Source organism: Aulonocara sp. 'chitande type north' Nkhata Bay, linkage group LG17, assembly GCF_057382095.1.
Source record: "Aulonocara sp. 'chitande type north' Nkhata Bay isolate Kocher_YH1m ecotype deep benthic linkage group LG17, A_spYH_male_GT1.1, whole genome shotgun sequence".
In the NCBI taxonomy this organism is placed as follows: domain Eukaryota; kingdom Metazoa; phylum Chordata; class Actinopteri; order Cichliformes; family Cichlidae; genus Aulonocara; species Aulonocara sp. 'chitande type north' Nkhata Bay.
The window spans coordinates 34,890,513-34,904,215 of NC_141360.1; positions in this window are offsets into that span (position 1 = coordinate 34,890,513).

A 13,703-nucleotide genomic window follows, 5' to 3' on the forward strand; every position below is an offset into this window, starting at 1 on the left:
TGTAGTCCTCTGGGTCTCAATAAGGTTCAGTCAGGCTGATATCTCTCTCCACGCAGAGAAAAAAAAAAAGTGCAAACAGCGAATGTCTATATGAGTGCGTGAGGCTGTGCTGACTCGACCAAGTGCCAGACGTTCCCACAAGTCTCCCAGTTCAGATGGAGGGTCAGCAACTGATGGCTGTGGGCGTTCGCTGTTCAAAATGCCTGGCCATGCAAGCACGGCTCAGACATAAAATGCATGACAGCCTTATTGTTCTAACAAAAATGGATGGGTCTTGGAAGGGAAATGCCACTCTGTGAATGCGTTGTGATTTTTTTTAAATAACACAAACACTTGCCATCAAACGCCTGTAGGCATTCAGGCTGTGTAATGGCTTAGATGATGTGATAAGCCTGTGTTGCCTGAATAATTTACCAAAGCCTGATAGTGTTAAATAAGGTGTACTGTCAATTCTAATCATAGTATTCCGATTGTAAATCGTAGCGACTCTGTACTGTGTGACTGAAAAGTCACAGTAGACAAACAACAGCACCCTTCTCAGGGGCATAAGACATAAAACTGTAAAAGCGGCACCACAGCAGCTTTGCCACAGCCCTTAATTTAAGAGGAGGGCACCGCAATAGACTTTGTGTCCACAAGCTGCTCTATTGTGCTCTGCATTGTTAAAATATATTATTCCCCTCCTTGTTTGCATTGTTTGTTATGTGAGCAAGACGTGTATGGAAATTGTACTGAGGGATTTCAGAGGTTTGCAAATTGCATCTCCAATCAATTCCAGGACTCTGCAGAAAAATGAATCTATGGAAGCCTTCTGTGCAAAATCATGTTTTTATAGACCTGCGCAAAAGCGCTTACAAGTAAAATAGATAAAACAAAGTAAGAGCTGTTATTTCTTTGCATTGTAAATATTTCTTTCAGGCAGACATGGAAACACCATACAAATAAAAGCCTGGCAGAGGCAGACAAAAATTAATTAACTGAAGAATGGGGGGGTTGTTTGGATTCATTTTTATGTTTAGAAAATGTGCCCTGCTGTTTTGGTGATGTTGTTGGGGTTATATAATTAAATCCCTCCTTGTGTTCCTGGTACCACCTTTGGGAAGCTTAAGTAGCCTTGCTGGACACATAAACAAAAAAGCAGAGTAGCGAGCGTAGGGTGCAAACGCATGCAGAAAGCAGGGTGACATCGACACACTGGCTAACTGGTTGTGATTTATAAATGTGACCTAAGTGATTTTACTATTGTACTAGTCTCTTTTACTCAATGTCACTACAGATGTGGGTATTAAGCCATGAGTACTTTTAAAACACAGGTAACGCTCTTGAAGCTCAAATTGAACCTATTATATAACTTTCCAGTTATATTTTCATTTTTAGACTTTAGTAAATTAGCTTTGCATGCTTCACAGTTTAACGTAATCCCCTCAGTTCATCTATGGTCTAAAAATAATCACTTAGACTAGATAAATTCTTTTAGTTTTTATATATAAATACCGGTCAGCTGATGAGACAGAAAATAAGGAAAAGCATAATACATCCACTACTCAGTACCTCCAGTGTGTACGTTAGCATTTAGCACTTAGCCATTGGCACTGCATCTGATGGTTCAAAAAGCGAATGGCTTTTGTGTGGAGACCGTGTCACTTCTATTAGAGCTCCATGCTGACGTCTTCCACATGAGATTCAAAGCAGTATCCTTACAGTTGCTATGCTACAGCTGGACATTTCCTGTTCATGGCAGGGATCGAGTGAAAAGCCAGGGTTGAAAAATGTGAAGTTTGTGGGGGATCATGTTTATTTACTGGGGCAGCAGCTTCTTTTGTTTGGGATCTAGAAAATAAGTTCTTTGTGTGGAGTTTACAGTATGTTCAAAGAATACATTACAAGGCAGCACGGTGGCACGGTGGTTAGCACCGTTGCCGCACAGCAAGAAGGTCAAGAAGCAAGAAGAGTTCAATTCCAACATCAGGCCGGGGTCTTTCTGTGTGGAGTTTGCATGTTCTCCCCGTGTTTGCGTGGGTTCCCTCCGGGTACTCCGGCTTCCTCCCACTGTCCAAAGACATGCAGCTTGTGGGGACAGGTTAATTGGAAAATCCAAATTGTCACTAGGTGTGAATGAATGTGAGTGCGAATGGTTGTCTGTCCCTGTGTGTTGGCCCTGTGACAGACTGGTGACCTGTCCAGGGTGTACCCCGCCTCTCGCCCTATGACAGCTGGGATAGACTCCAGCGCCCCCCGTGACCCTGAAAAAAGATAAGCAGAAGCGAATGGATGGATGGATGGATAGTATATCGTCCAGTTTTCCAGACAGATGTCTTTCCTTTTACACAGATACAGCACGGTGCAAAAGTCTTGAGTCTTGTACACAACCTGGAATTTCACAGGGGAGCCAGTGAAGGTCCTGGAGAACAGGGCTGATGTGCTGGTAAGAGGGGGTTCTGGTAATAATGCGGGCAACAGAGTTTTGAACCAGTTGAAGCTTATGGAGGGATTTTTGGGGGAGACCATGCAAGAGAAAATTACAATTTCAATACGGTAGGTAACAAGACTATGGACAAGAATGGACATAGACTGGGTGGAAAGAGAAGGACGTAAGCTGTTAATGTTGCGTAGATGGAAATAGGCAGAACGGGTGAGATTATTGATGTCAGATTTAAAGGACAGTGAACTATCGAGAATGATACCAAGGCTTTTAACCTGAGGTGCAGGGAAAACTGTGACGTTATCAATCCGGTTGTTCAGTGATGACGCGACGAATCCTACTTCCGGGTCTAAAGTAGTCTGCGTTTAATATGGCTTTTGTGTTGTTAACATGTTTAATGTTTTGTATTTTCTTCTATTTGATCTCAAAAAGCTCCTAAAACAGTCAGTGATCACTGTTGACCTCCCTCGGCTTTTATTACCGCTAATCATTTATTTAAGCTCAGTTTTTAAAACCTTAGGATGTAACTACAGCCCAGCCCATGCAGCAGTATATGAATGACTAACCTCGTATTGTGGATGGATTATCTCAGTTGTTCTCCTGGTTGAAGTTTGGTCCTTTTACAGCATCCTGCCATGCGATTACATTTGTTCCTGACCACCGAGAACACTCACGTTAACTTTTATCGAGTGGAAAAAAGTTAGCTTGTTTATATTATGCTAACATAGCTGTGTCGCTAGCGGTCACGTAGCACATCATTATATAGCAGCTAGCCCAACTTCAGTAACCCTACAAACGTCACTGCTGTTTAGTTTTCTGTCTTCATTTATGCTGGAAGTGATAACAGAGCTGTACGTTTTAATTTGTTTCCAAAACCCCGCAGTCAGGACATGCTATATTGTATTTAGATAGAAGCTAGCGAGCTAACTCCCTGCTAACTTCTAACTCCGTTAAATGTCATAAATTCCGTTTTCATGGATGCCTGGATGTTAAACTCAGTTGTTACACCTGGTAGAGCAGAATGCTGATCATTTTATTAAAGATGAAAGACTTTAGACAGTTTTTCAACTCTCAGTAATGCCATAGTGATCGTTTGATATATGGACCTGCAGCGGAGTTTAGACCCAGACACTGCTAGTGACGTCAGACTGAACAACCGGATAGTAAGTGAGAAATGATTTCCCTTCAGTAGGTTTGAGGATTTCAGTTTTATCCTCATTAAGCTTAAGGAAATTAGAGCTGAACCAGGGTTTTAATAAGTCTCGGGGATCATCAAGATTTTTCTTGGCAAAAGGGAGACAAGCCTTTGGGTTATTTTTGGTCACCAGTGGTTTTCTCCAAGAACTCTCCCATGGATGCCATTTTTGCCCAGTCTCTTTCTTATTGTTGAATCATGAACTCTGACCTTAACTGTGACATACAAAGCCTGAAATTCTTTAATGTTGTTCTGGGGTCATGAATGAGTCGTCAATGTCCTCTTGGAGTAATTTTTGTGGGGCAGTTACTTCTGGGAAGGTTCACCACTGTTACATCTTTTCTCCATTTATATATAATGTCATTGACCATGGTTCATTGGAGTCACAAAGCCTTGGAAATGGCTTTGTAACCCTATCCAGACTGATAGATGTCAGTGACTTTGTTTCTCAGCTGTTTCTTTAGCTCGTGCCACGATGTGTTGGTTTTTGAAATCTTTTAGCCTGGCTCACTTTATCAGACAGAGTCGCTTTAAGTGATTCAACGGGTGTGCCAGTAATCAGACCTGAGTGTTTAGTGGAACTGAATTCACTTTTCCAAAAAATGTGGTTAATCCCCCTCTTGTTAATTCATGATTTAACTTTTTTTTTCACATGACCGGATAGGTTTGGATAACTTTTCACTCTTAATCAATGAAATCATCATTTAAAAACTGTAATGTATTTTCTCGGGTTATCTTTGTCTAATATTAAAATGTGTTTAATGATCTGAAACATTTAAGTGTGACAAATATGCAAAACACTAGGAAATTGGAAAGGTTGCAAACATGTTTTCACACCACTATATAGTAATAAATACATGATTTGGTTGATTAGACTAGAATTAGAACATGTTCTGGGTTTTTCCAGGGGTAGCTCGGGTAAGCTGTTACAGGCAGGGATCACACTCACTATTTACTGATGCACATCCAGTTATTTTGGTCTGAAAAACAAATCAGTCAATGTCCAAAGAAAAACTTTGAAAGACCTTCAGAAAACCTGGAACCTGGCTCCTTGGAAACAAAATATGAAAAGATGTGGTCTGAATCAATACTTTTGCACATTACTGTAGATGGAAAAGATACCTCACAACATGTGACTGAACATTATGCTGTTACGAATCTTGATTGGCAGCAACATGGTTAAATTATTATCATTCTCACATTTTAATCGGCTTCTAATGTGGTCTAATATAACCTGAAAACTGCATTTCCCTCTGAGTAGAATTACAAGTTATCATTGATTTATTGCTGGTCTGTTTCTAAAGTTTGCTTTTCCCAGAGTGCTCATTAGCTATGAGGGCACAGGTAGTACGTTGTTATGGCACAGTAATACGTGGTATGATATATAAAAAACCTCAAGTAAAAAAACAACAAAACAACTGTACGCCATTCATTCAATTTCTATTGTGAGAATTTCAGCTTGGAAAATTATGCTAGACAGATTTTAGCACTCGCTTGCTAAACCGCATACCTGTAAGCAAACAAAAAGCATGCACACACACAACGACATGCAACATCTACACCTCCCACTGTTCACTAGCACTACATCAAGGAAATATAAATGTTTTTATGAGCCAAAATCCCCAAATCCCAGTGTTAATTAATGTAATCTGGAAAAGAAAAAAAAAAGACTTTCATTTGCCAATAAAAGACAAGCAGCTCCACAAAGTGTTGTTTCTTTAAATGTTGTCTACTAAGAGCTGATTAAATTAACTGCAAGTTTAAAGGAAAGATCCAATCTTGATAATAATTGTTACATTTTTTCCCCTTTTTCGTTGAGGACAGGAGACAAAAGAAAACACTTTCTGAAAAAGATGAAATACACTCAGATGATGTTCTGACTGCAAGATGGAATGGGATGATTCATTCCTCTGTAAAACTACACTCCTACTGGACAAACTCAAGAGCATGACTGCCTGTGAGACAACGCTCCAAGCACAGAGATGAATGTGTTTGTGTGTTTCCTGGTGAAAGGAGACTTGGTTCCTTTTTTGCAAACTAGCTGGCTTACCTTTTATGAGTCAGTCTCACTGACTTTATGTTGCTCCAGATTTTTATTATAGTGTGTGAACATTTCTAGAGGGATACTGTGGAACTGTGTCTCCTAAAGAAATACACTCAAACATTACTAAGTCAATTAACTGATTTAATGAAGTGCTACCCTTTCAAGTCGCAGTAGAGTATGTACTACTTGGATGCTAGGTGTATTAAATAGCAGAACTCCAAGACCACAGTCCCTGGAACTACATCTGAAAGTCATCTTGAATGTGGAAGAACTTCAGTTTGGTAATTTTTTTTTTTGAAGTTTTTGTTAAAATCATGGACAATTTTGGTTTTGTTCATCAACAATACTCTTCCTCAAGTGACCCAATGTTTTTTACTATCAAACTTCTTATCTAATTCAGGGGTGCAAAAAGTCAATCATAGGGTGAGCAGCACACCCAGCAGTTTATCAGTCAGATGCAAGTCTAACATACAGAGACAGACAGTCATTAACCTCAATGATCAATTTAGAATCACCAATTAATATAATCCTATGAATGTCTTTGGACTGTTGGAGTAACCGGAGAAAACTCAACCATCATCTGAGGAAGTTGGGACCATAGTCACCAAGAACACCCGTGATAACACGCTACTCCAAAATAGATTGAAATCTTGCAGCATCTGCAAGGTCCCTCTCCTTAATAAGGCATGTATATAGGCCCATTTTAAGTTTTCTAGTGAACATCTAAATGAATCAGAGAACACTTGGGAGAAAGTCAGATCAAACGCAAATTAAATCTCTATGGCATAAGCTCAACCTGCAGTATTTGGAGGAAGAAAAATGCTGAGCATGACCCAAAGAACAGTATCTTCACAGTTAAGCACAGAGGTGGAAACATTATGCTTTGGGGCTGTTTTTCTGCCAGGCCAATGGACAGGACTGTAAAATCTTGGACGAGAACCTCCTTTCCTCAGTCAGAACACTGCAGATTTGTCCTGGATGGGTCTCCTAGACTATCTCCAAAAGTTGATTCTGCCCACTGAAGGAACAATGGGCTAGGAGGTCAGTTCCTTAATCTTAATTATGCAAATTCTCATTACCATTGATCAACAACCACTGACCAAAACCCACTGACCAAAGACCACTGATCAATAGCCATGAGTACCATTCACAGAGAGTTGGGGAATGGCTGCAATCACAGCATTGTAAGATGGCGAAAGATGTACCCTTTGGCCCCCTCCTTGATTCAGAGATAGCCTTTCCCTTTTCACGTAAATGGCCTCCTTGACTCCGCACTCAAACCAGCGTTCCTCCCTGTCCAAGATGTGTACATCCTCATCCTTGAAAGAGTGTCCACTGGCCTGTAGGTGTAAATAGACTGCAGAGTCCTGGCCTGACGAGGTAGTTCTTCTGTGTTGTGCCATCCACTTCACCAAAGGTTGTTTGGTTTCCTCGATGTATAAGTCCTGGCAATCCTCCTGGCACTTGACAACGTACACTATGTTACTCTGTTTGTGTCGGGGGACCCGATCCTTGGGATGGACCAATTTTTGGTGCAGTGTGTTTTGGGGTTTAAAAGCCACAGAGACCCAGTGTATAGAAAAAATGCGTCTCAACTGCTCCGATAGTCCTGACACATACAGGATGGGTGAAACTGGGGAGACCATTACACACCCATGTTTCTGCCTGTAGAACTGACCCTTGTATGTGAAGTAGGTGGAATGAAGACACAGTTCCAAAAGCAAACACACTTGGCCAATGCTGAGAGTGGTCCTGTTGCTGAGGTTGGGGTCATCCTGTAATCTCTTACGGACTACCTCCAACGCTTCCGTGACTGGGATGCAAGTGAAGAGAGATGTAACGTCGTACGAGACCGTGGTTTCATCTGCCTCCATAATGACATCTCTCACCTTCTCAACAAAATCCAGGGTGTTCTTCATGTGGTGTTCAGAGCTGCCTACCAGCAGGTTGAGGATCGAAGCCAGAAACTTGGAGCTGTTATAGGTGACCAAGTTGATCATACAGACAATCGGTCTTAAAGGTGCACCCTGTTTATGTATCTTCGGTAAACCATACAGACTTGGTGTAGACTCCCCTGGGTATAGCCTGTGGTATGAGGTCTGGTCAATAGCCTTGTCTTGTTCAGACAGTCTATCACCCTCTTCCTGTGTCTTGTTTCAGGGGCTCATAAGTATTTTCATCACTGAGTAGTGACATAATTTTCTCATGATAGTCTTTCTGGTTTAGCAATACTGTGCACCTATCCTTGTCTGCCGGAAGGATGATAATATTGTTGTCATTACTAAGTGATGTGAGTGCCTTCCGCCACTACGTCCAGATGAACAGAATCAACTTTTGGAGATTTACTTACCTGGATGATTGAGCATGCATCAAGACAAAACTCAGACTATCAACGCAACAAATGAGTGGCTAAAGAAGAAGCACAAAAAGAGGCAGTTTCCAGATCTTAGTCCTAAGAAAATCTAGAGAAGAAAGCTGAAGCTTCAAGTTGCCAAGCAGAAGTCAAGAAACCTGAAGGATTTAGAGCATTCATGTGAAAAGAAGTTGGCCAAAATCCCTCCTGAGATGTGTGCAAACCTGGTGACCAACTGTCTTACTGCTCTACTTGCCACAAAGTACCAAGTCATGTTTTTTGGGATCAAATACTTATTTCACTTCACTTATTTCAATGACATGCAAATCACTTCATAACTTTTATCTAATGCATTTTTATCTGGATTTTTAGTTTATTATGTCTCTCTCCATTGAAATGAAACTACCACAAAAATTAGAGACTGTTCATTCATTTTCCCCCTGGACCTGTCAGAGGGCCCGGTGGTGCCAGTGTCCGGCAGCCTCGCCTCTGTCAGTGCGCCCCAGGGTGGCTGTGGCTACAATGTAGCTTGCCATGGTAAATGGCCTGTATTTGTATAGCGCTTTACTAGTGCCAAAGTGCTTTACACATCCAGTCACCCACCCATTCACACACATTCACACACTGGTGATGGCAAGCTTCATTGTAGCCACAGCCACCCTGGGGTGCACTGCCATCACCAGTGTGTGAATGTGTGAAGCGCTTTGGGGTCCTTAGGATATACAAATACAGGCCATTTACCATTTACTTGGCAATAATCACTAAAAGACTCACATCTGACGTTGCATATAAGGCTGACCCAAGAATGAGTGGGAGAGGTAAGCTTGAGGTAACTCAAGCAGTAGTTAAGTAGTAGTAGTTAAGAACAGTCTAGGCTACTTCATGTCACAGGTAACAAGAAAGCACATATTTCCTGAAATGTAAAACTCTTCCCTTACAAAATAGGGTAACCAGTAGGTAAGTAATCAGGATAACGAGGTGTATACTTCATGCATGTGAGATGCAGATGCTATGGAAAATAGATTCATTTACATTTTAAACTTGCAGATTTCATATTAAATGAATAAAATGTTGTTGTTTTTTTCACTCTAAGCCTACATCTAATAGCCGGTATTAACAATGTAAAAGTACATACTTAAAATTCCCACCTTGGTTTACTAAAAATCAGAAACTGAAAGGGAAATTTCTCAGTAGCAACAGTCAGTACTTTGTTTTTTTTTTTGTTGTTTTTTCTTGTTCACTTCCTTTTATGCTCATGTCTGATCATCCACTTCATTCTTTTACATGTCAGGACAAAAATGCTTCTTACCCCAACGACAGAAACTGATACAAATTTGAAGTTTTTTTTTGACTTGTAAATGCAATTCTAGCTGCCTGCAAACAAACACCATGGGCACATGATACAGTCAGTACTTTGTAAAAACCCCTGCGACAGCAATTACAGCTTCACAGGCTTTTGGCCAGTGTGTATCTGGGATGTGGAAAATCCATGTGGGTTGACTAATAAATGGACCTGCTGAGGACAGTGTCCCCTTCGGTGGTTTCTGTGGCAGAAAGCCTTGTTCAAAGCCACAGTGGCAATGTCATTCGCCACACACAGCTTTACTCACTTCTGTGCAAACATTTAAACCTTTTTCAGTTAATCACATCAGCTAGTCATTTTAGAAATCCTAGAATTTATTAAAAGAATGATTACTACCTTTTGATTACTACATTACCTTCAGTAATAACAAAAATATGTAATATGATGTATAATCTGTGCACAAATGTCTTTTGTGAATAATGTAAACCATCATACATTATTAAGAAAATACTTTGTAAAGCTGGCAAAATTCAATAGATCGTCTATTCTTTTTTGTTTTTTTGCTTTAATTCTGTTGGTCACATGCTAGTATTCTCATGCTGAGCATGACATTCAGGACTAGGGACAACTGACTCATCTGTTATACATTCTGAGCAGAAGAGATAAGAAAAAAGAGCAGCACCTTAAGGGATCGATAAACTGCACACCAGTATTAGCCATGCATCATTATAAAAATTGATCTTAAAAGTACAGGCCATCAAGTAAAGGTTCGGTGTCCTACTAGAGGACACAGATAAACAAATGAACCTTTGACTTTGTGGTTATTGTCTCTGAACACTTTCAGAATTTTCAGTGGTCATTTTAGAGTCCCTCTCTGATCCTCTGTAGAGCATTACTTGACCTGGCTGTTGGGAGAAAGGACAGACGTAAGCTCAAAATACCTCCCAGGCTTGACACAGCACTGCGCCAGCTGCACTCTGTAATTACCAGCAGTGCAATCAGCAGACTCGTTAATTTCTCCTGACTGACAGACGCTGACGGCTCAATTGCAGAAAATGCACTGGTACAACTTCATAAGAAAATGGAACTGACGTGCTGCAGGACTCTTCAAGCTTCAAGGCTGCACTCAGAAAAGTGCATTTTATGATTATGATAATGACATATGACATTGAAGACATACTGTTATAGGCAAGGTTCTGTTACATCTGGCAGCAAACCTCTTCATTAAAAACAAAGGATTAAAAAGGGAAACTGAATTCCTCTTCGTCTCCTTTTAAAATAGCAGATGTGCTGCTACATGCACCCTTGCTAAGGACTCATCTTATGTAACATATTTAGGAAACCATGTGAAGTACTGCAGAGAGAGAGAGAGAGAGTGCTAACACATGGAATAGCTTTCTGGTTCTGCAGAAGTATTGATTTGAGCGTAAAAGAATGTGAAGCGGTCCAAAATAGACATTCCACCAGCAAAGTAATTGGGGTGAGGGAGCCAGAAGAATTGGCCCAGATAAATATGTCACTTAATGGGTTGTTTATGGCTGCAATTTGACATGATCCACGAGAGAACAGGCAAGAAGAGGGTCTAGTTTATCCTACAGAGTGACACTGGCGCAATCACTAAAACAGACAGTAACAATAAACATTCAAAAAATAGAATATTTAATCTGCAAACATGTATGCCGGCCTATTTCCAACATTAATTCATCCTTAGACATGTTGGAATTTTAGTGCAGTATCTATTAAATTATTTCTCTATTCCCCCGATTATAATTTAATCATATTCCTGCTGTGCGGTCCAGCCTAATCGTTTATTTTCCCCATCTCCATTCTAACATTATTCCAGACTGCCCTTCTGATTTCTTGCAAGCAGCTATTTGTGTCCCACCAAGATGAAATCCATATGGAAGAGGAACAGAAAAAAATGTAGATAATAATTTGTTTTAGATATATTGTATGAATCATAATGCTTATACCTGCTGAGCTAATCATGTTTACAGGATTATGTAAAGTAAATATATTTCTAAATGAGAAAAAAAGAGGGTCACATGTGTAATGTCTTATGAGGTATAAAATTCATACAGAAGGTAAACAGGGCAGCATGGTGGCATGGTGGTTAGCACCTCACAGCAAGACGGTCCTGAGTTCAATTCCACCATCAGGCTGGGGTCTTTCTGTGTGGAGTTTGCATGTTATATGAATATGATTCCCACTAAGCCTCTTGTTTTTAATAAACATAAAATATATCAACAGTCAACATAATGGTAGTAGTATAAAGATCCCGACTGCTTTGCCGCTTCAGGACCTGGATAGCTTGCAGAAATTGATGGAAACATGATTGTCGGGTGCCTTAAAGCTCTTTCACAGTTGAGTCATGCAACAGAACAATGATTCGAAACACACCAGCAAGTCCACCTCTGCATGGCTTGAGAAACACAAAATAAAGGTTTTGGAGTGGCCTGGTCAAGGTCCAGATCCAAATCTGATCTTCTGATCTCATACCTTTCATGCTTGTTCATGCTCAAAAACCCTCCAATGTGTCTGAATGAAAACAATCCTGCAAAGATGGGTGGGCCAGAATTCCTCCAGCGTGATGTGAAAGACTCATAAGCAGTTATCGTATACAATTGCTCTCAGTTCTAGTTGCCAAGCAAGGCACAACCAGTTATTAGGTGTAGGGGTCAATTACTTTTCAGAATTAGGCCAGACAAGTTTGTTAAGCTTTTTTCATTAATAAATAAATCCATCATTTAAAAGTGCATTTTCTATTTCTCGGGTTGTCCTTGTGTAATATATTTGTGTGACATTCTATCTTTCCCTTTGTCCTATTTCAAGATGTATTTTCTTGTTCCATATGGCTTGTTATCTAGATTCCTATTCTGTTTTTGTTCTTTATGTGGACCTTGTGCCATTTGTTTTGTTTTCAGGTTTAAGACCTTTGATTAGACCTTAGATTATTATTTGAGCATTAGAGATGGATTCAGTTCAGTGATTTGGGAAGAACCGAGTAGAACTGCTAGTCCTCCACATCAAAAAGAGCCAGCAGAGGTGGTTCACGCATCTTCTAGGAACCTCATGGATGACATGTTTGTGGCATATCCTACCAGGACGAGGCTCTGGGGTAGACCCAGTACACCCTGGGGAGATTAGGTCTCTTGGCCTGAGGTCTGGGCTGTGACCTGGCCCCAGACAAATAGTGGAAAATTGATGGATGGATGGATGGATTGATGGGTGAACATTTCAATCACTTCACCTATGTCCCATTTCCCTAGCAAGATATAAATACATGCACAGTTTTGCACAGTACTGTAAAATGTTGGTCAAAATTCTTTTGTGTTATTTAAGTAAATTAATCATTTCATAAACTCCTCAGCCAAATTGGATCAACAATATTACTGAATGCCTTAACAATGACAGAGTCATTCATTTATTTTTAATGCTAAATGTTTGTTAGAGCTGCTTGCTGAATCAAGTAAAGTAAGGCACTCCAATCAATGTGACTTCCTTTCACTTTCATATCTCATTGAAGAAACGTAACTTTTTTTTTCGTATGCACGATCACACCTTCTATCTCCAACAATTTTCATGGACTTTTTTGGAGGCAATCAACAGTCAGTCACAAGAAATGAGTGTAAACTTGCTAATTAGCAAGGAAATACCACTCGCTTACTCTGCATTGTGTGAAAAATCGTACTAATAATGATGATATACTTTTTCTGTCTTTGTCTTCTTGCCTGTGAGTTGCCTCTTTTTTTCTGTAACAAGTCGTGTTTATTAAAGTAGACCAAGTTTTTTGCTTTAAGGAGTCATTATGGAGTAAATGTTTGCACAATTAAATGGCTGGAAAATAACGACACCATTGCTGCTTTTTGATGGGTTTCCTTAAAGCCTCACTTTCACAGCACAATTCTGACTGCTACAGGCTACAAAAGAATGAAGGCTTGAAACACAAAAGGAAGAAGATAGCATTTTTCCCCCCAGCAGGCATCAGTAGCTTTCCCCAGGCAGCTTAAATGGAATCGAGGCAATGTTGCAAAGTGCACCAAGCAAAAAGAAAGAGAGTCCAATGTTAGACAAGGGTAAGAAGTCAAAGGGTTCAAACAGATGCAGTTGGTAATTTAAAGTCAGCAAATCAGCAAAGCTATTCCTAGAGCAGAAATACAATCTTGTAGTCTAATCTTCAGACTACAAGAAGTCTGAAGATAAAGGTCTGAAGATAAAGGTGGGCAAACAGCAAGCCTGACGTTATTGAGAAGTTATTGAGATATTAATGCAAAAATCATCTGCTAGCAATTCTAAAGGTCTTTCAAAATATAACATAGCACCAGTTCACAAAGATAACAAAGTCAAGCTTAACTGCATGGAACATCAGCTAACTCTGCCCACAGT